At 44.3% G+C, this 6,000-nt stretch overlaps 1 pseudogene across 1 annotated transcript; it reads left to right on the top strand.

Annotated features, from left to right (window-relative positions):
* The first annotated feature begins 694 nt into the window (after window positions 1-694).
* On the top strand, window positions 695-4,019 carry LOC147639961 (receptor-like protein kinase THESEUS 1 pseudogene; annotated as a pseudogene). The gene has a single exon (XR_015262223.1). The product of XR_015262223.1 is annotated as a receptor-like protein kinase THESEUS 1 pseudogene (transcript).
* Window positions 4,020-6,000: the final 1,981 nt, after the last annotated feature.

Below are 6,000 nucleotides of genomic sequence, written 5' to 3'. Positions count from 1 at the left end.
GGGACAAAAAACACTACTTCACAGTGGAGATCACATATAAGTATCATATAGGCCAAACTAAAAAAATACTAGAAAGAGGAATGTTGGCTATCGAGAAATACCAAATGTGGCGTTGAGCTTGGTGGTGAGCGATTAAGTTAACGTGAGGAACGTGGCAACAAAAAAAAAATGATGCCACGTAAGAAAACTTCAATGCAAGCTGATAATTAGTGTTCGAGAAATACATTTTATTGAGCTGGATTGAAGACCTTCTCATTGTAATTTAAACAGGAAATTGACTATTTTGAGAATGCATTTCTCTATAAATTTGTAAAATATAACTAAAACTTGAAAATTTTGAAGAGGATTCTTCTCCTTCTCCCACAAATTTGAACAAGCCTCGCACAAATTTGAACAAGTTCTAGGTTAAGTCGAACTAAGGATCGATCCCATGTGCGGAAGTGGAACCCACCACCACCAAACCCCGAAGCGCCAAAAAACACACACACGCCAAAACAAAACTCTAAAGAGAGTTTTAGTGTCAAGAATTTGGGCTCAGATGTGAAACCCCAAGATCAACGAGGTGACATGACATACCGCGTAGAGATGATTACTAACGTGTTGGCTAAGGCAGGCCTGCCTACAAAGGCTCGTGGTGGAGCCTGGAGGATCCTCTTTTAAAACGCTCTGTATTCAAAAGAAACCAACACAGTGACACACTCGTCCTTTGGTTGTATTCTGACAGCTATCTTCCCGCCAGGTGGCCTTCTGTTCCTGCCAATTCTCGATATGTACTTTGAATCAGCGCTTAAATGCCCCGCATTTAAGCTTAATCTAAGCTTATTGCGAGTGCCAAACACAGCGAGTGGCCACTCTTGTACTTGCCGCGTTTTCTAGCTTAAATGCCCTTCGGTAGTTGAAAGCAATTGTTGGTGGGCAGGCACTCTTGGAAAGCCCATCCCTTGATTTGCCCTTTCTTCAGCTGAAATCGGAGCTCGGCACTGTCGAACTCTCCTTTTGCAGTTCATATCAGAGTTGGGCGCTCTTGAATTTTGCCATCTGAAGTTGAAAGCATCGTTGGGTTGGCCCTCTCTCTCTCTTGAAGGTTGTGCACTCTTCATCTCTGCGCTATATGACCGCACACATCAGCTCTGCACACTCTCTGCCGATGAGGGTTTTCAATAACGATACAGAGAGTATGGGAAGGCCCTTTTTGTGGAGGTGGGCTCTATTGTTGTATTTGTCCATGACTATGGCTATTGCAAGCTCCCAGCAGGTTTACGATCCCATAGACAGTTACTTCATCAACTGCGGCGCTGCCCTCCCCAATGTCACCTTTGAAGGTAGGTTATGGCAGATTGACAGCAATCTCATCTCTTCATCTCAAAACACCATTGAAGCATCTTCTTCGTCTTTGTCATCGAACCTCTCCCCTCTGTTCAACACCTCCCGTATCTTCACACAGACCACTAGATACTCTTTCCCTGTAACTCCAGGACGACATTGGGTCCGACTCTACTTCTACCCTTTCTTCTACCAGAGCTTTGACCCAACTACAGCAGTTTTCTCTGTCACAGCAGGCCCTTACACTCTCCTCTCCAACGTCAACATCTCAGACACCGTCAGCTCCAGCCATGGCAGCACAAGCTTTTTGTTCAAAGAGTACTCCATCAATCTCACCGAGGCTTCTCTAGTCATCACCTTCATCCCGAATAAACACACGTCTTCCTCTTTTGCATTCGTCAATGCCCTAGAAGTTGTGTCCATGCCCTCTGATCTCATCTCTGATGATACAAGGCCTCTTGGAGTGAGCTCACCTACCCCCATTGGCATACCTTTCATGGCCATGGAGACCATGCACAGAGTGAATGTTGGAGGTCCCCTTGTTACCCCATCAAATGACACCACAGGACTGTTCAGAACATGGCTTCCTGACAAGAGCTTCCTCTTCTCCCTTGCAGGAGTAGAGAACATCAATGTTTCTACATCTTCCATAGCTTATGCTGCTTCATCTGCCCGGGTTTTTGCACCGCCAATTGTTTACAGCACTGCCTTGCAGATGGTCACTCCAGATACAGCCAACCCTCAGAGCTTGAACATTTCCTGGGTGTTCCCTGTAGTTGCAGATTACACATATGTGGTCCGACTCCATTTCTGTGAGCTTGAGTATGGCACAGGGGGGAAGAGGGCCTTCAATATCTATCTGCAGAACCAAACGGCTTATTCTGATCTAGATCTCGCAGAAAAGCTCGGGGAAGATGTGCCTTACTATGTAGATTACTCTCTTGTTGCAGGCAGTGATGGTGGCCTTTGGGTTCAAGCTGGCCCTCCGCCCAATTTTGATTCTGGCATTTTCAACAAAGCTATCCTAAATGGTATCGAGATATGGAAGTTGAACAACTCCCGGGCAAGCTTGGATGGGCTTGTAGATGGTGGCCTGGCACCATCCGAGAATGGCTCAAAAGCTAGGGTTGGCCCCATATTGGGTGGTGTAGCAGGCACTGTGGCTGCGTTAGGCTGTCTCCTACTGGGCATACACTACCTATGCAAGCAGAGAGCAGAGGTAACAAAACATCCTACTTCAGCATGGTTGCCACTTCCAATGCATGGGGGGCATTCTGCCAGCATAGCAAGTAAGACCACCATGGTGAGTGGCACTGGCAGCTATGCCTCATCAGTTCCTTCAAGCTTGGGGAGAGTTTTTGCCTTTGCTGAGATAATGGATGCCACTCATAGCTTTGATGAGACCTTGGTGCTGGGAGTGGGGGGATTTGGAAAGGTGTATGAGGGGGAACTTGATGATGGAACAAAGGTGGCAGTGAAGAGGGGAAACCCTCGATCCGAGCAGGGTATTATGGAGTTTCAAACAGAGATTGAGATGCTATCGAAGCTGCGTCATCGTCATCTCGTCTCTCTCATAGGTTATTGCAAAGAGAACCGGGAGATGATACTGGTATATGAGTATATGGCAAATGGGTCTCTGAGAAGCCATCTATATGGATGTGATCTTCCTCAGTTATCATGGAGACAGAGGTTAGAGATTTGCATCGGAGCTGCCCGGGGTCTTCACTACCTTCACACTGGAGCAACTCAATGCATCATTCACCGCGACGTGAAGACAACCAACATTCTCTTGGATGAGAACCTGGTGGCCAAAGTCTCAGATTTTGGCCTGTCCAAGACTGGTCCTACCCTTGAGCAAACTCATGTGAGCACGGCAGTAAAAGGAAGCTTCGGCTACTTGGATCCCGAGTATTTCAGGAGGCAGCAGCTGACACAGAAGTCAGATGTCTACTCTTTTGGTGTTGTGCTCATGGAGGTACTATGTGCCCGGCCGGCCATAAACCCGGCCCTCCCAAGGGAGCAGGTGAACATTGCTGAATGGGCCATGCATTGGCAAAGCATGGGAAGATTAGATGAGATCATTGATCCATTCTTGGCTGGAACTATTAAGATGCCATCCTTGGCAAAATTTGGAGAAACAGCTGAAAAGTGCTTGGCTGATGAAGGTATCCATAGGCCTGCTATCGGTGAAGTTCTGTGGAATCTGGAGTATGCATTGCAGCTGCAAGAAGCGTCTGTGGTGGCAAATGACGTGAATGAAGAAAACACAGACCGGATCTTAGAGCTTCCTATACTGCATCCTGTGCAAGAGCATGTGGAGCAGAGCATTGTGGGAAAGCACAGCTTAGCAGTGAGTGATGATGATGATGCTACAGTGAGTGCAGTGTTCTCGCGGTTGGTGAGGCCTCAGGGTAGGTAATGGTAGAAGGTATGCTATGACATACATTCATGAATATTCCTTTTTTAGCTCTTCATGTTTTACCCTCGAATGAAATGTTATAAACATTGGTCAATTATATAGGATATTGGCATGCAAGACAAGGTCCATAGGCACGAAGAACAGATGTGGCACGTGCCACCTTCTGTTTTGGCTTTGTGTGTATACAAACGCTTGTGAAGGGTGGCCCTTTTATGTTTATCAGAAGAACGGTTGTAGTTGGCCTCTTATTATCTATATTCTTAAATTCTTCAGAACAGCACCGGGCCTATCCTCTACAATTTTCTAGTGTGTAATTTGTGGTTAGTTTTGTAAGGTTGTTAGTAGTTAATTGCATAAATTTCATTAGATACATGGATGTCTATCTATATCTATATCTATACGACTAATAAAGAAATGGGGTGCTACTACATTGCAAAGTCCATGGCTCCCTCCTTCCTCTCCTCCTCCTTCTTTCTCTCTCTCTCTCTCTCTCTCTCTCTCTCAAATGTGCTATACACTTAACCTCCCTTGCGAGAGTATGGTAATGAAAGCAAGGAAGAACTTGGGTGCTCAAGCCGTGCTTGCTACACCTACGAGTTGCTAGAAACTTTGCAGCTTTTCTTCCTTCCCTACCCTACCCCTGGTCGTGGCCCTTGGTGCGCTCACCACCACCACGAACCTTATTCCTTTCTTACTCCATTTCTCTCTCGTGAGACTACTACCCCTCTATCTATACTCTAGCAACAAAAATCACACGAAGGGTATAGTGGCTCACTAGGGGCCTCATATCACAATATCTTGATGCTTAGTTATTATGTCATCTCCCCTTCGTTTGACTATAATAATCTTTGCGTAAGGAAAAGTGAACGGTTCCTCCACATATTTCCCTTAGTAACTCTCACAAGCAAAGTAGGTCGAATGGCTGCTTGAGCCTGTCCTAACTCCTTGATTATGAAGGTAATTCCTCTATCCTCCATCATTGTTGATCTAGACTGCTCATCTTAAGTTTCTCACTCTAAAATACAATTTGGTTTTGTTCTGGAAAGTATCTGAAGACTGGAGTCCACCTTGTTATCCACTTTCCAGTGTTTAATCTTTTTGCTATATAGGTTTAACCGAGTTTTGTCCAATCCCATGGGTCTAGGCTTTTGTTTGACGATTGGACCTATGGGGGTGGTGTGAACTCACACCCATAATTAACATTACCTTTTTACTTATACACATCACTTAAAACATAGTTCACACATGTACTCCTCAGAGAATAGTCCTTTCATAAACATAACATCATACAATTCTTTTCACATATCATGTATAATATTTCATATGTCCAGTCACATAATAAAAGGCAACATATCAGTGTCACATCATCACATATACCTCTTGCATGACGACTATGATCCTCAATAAGACAACACATATTGTCGAGTGTGACCACTCTTGAATCTCGGTGAGATGAGTGTATGGAGGAGTCTACATATGTTTCACCAAACCATGAAATCCCACTATTCCAAGGAGTCATGCACCCAGCCATTACCAATCCAAGAAGCACGTATATTCCAGTGCTCAATGTTAAGGGCCACGTATCATGCACATGCATGCATAGATGATCACCAAGCGCCACCCTGCTCATAATCAATATGGAGTCGCTTCCTTGTCATCACACCAATCATGCCAGGAGCACACCCACATTTTAGTTGAGAGGAGTCAAGGTCTCAGACATCTGCCTTCATGTGATGCACTTTGCACATCATAATCCATGAATCTGTGTGGTACTTTCATAGGCTTCCACAAACAAACAACACGTATACATGACATGAATACAGTATCCAAACAGCAATTTCAAGACATGGATTCAACATGCATCATATTCATAACCGAAGTAGTGTAAGCCCTTGCAAGCTCAACAAGACATCACAGCTCTCGAGTCGAAACTCTGACCAAGTCGAATTTCTAGTTACATATATTGACGAGGTCTTTTATCGACATTTTCCTTTCTAACTTCTTGGGATTATTCCAGATTTTCTTTAGGATAGAGTCTTTCACGTATAATGAGGGTCTTTCTAAGTTCAACTACTTGTTTCTGTCATCTGGATTTCATGTAAGAAAACAAAATAAAGGAAGAAGGATATTCATAATACAAAGCACTAAATTGCAGAAAGAAGTGGAGAGTAAACAATATTACTGCTTGCAAACTTTGATTACAAACTGATGGTGATCTGGACAGACTCTAGACAAAAGATGACTTGCTTACAAAAGTT

This window comes from Cibotium barometz, chromosome 3 (genome assembly GCF_041138505.1).
Source record: "Cibotium barometz isolate CiBa-2024 chromosome 3, ASM4113850v1, whole genome shotgun sequence".
Lineage (NCBI taxonomy): Eukaryota > Viridiplantae > Streptophyta > Polypodiopsida > Cyatheales > Cibotiaceae > Cibotium > Cibotium barometz.
This window is presented reverse-complemented; position numbering and strand designations above follow the sequence as displayed.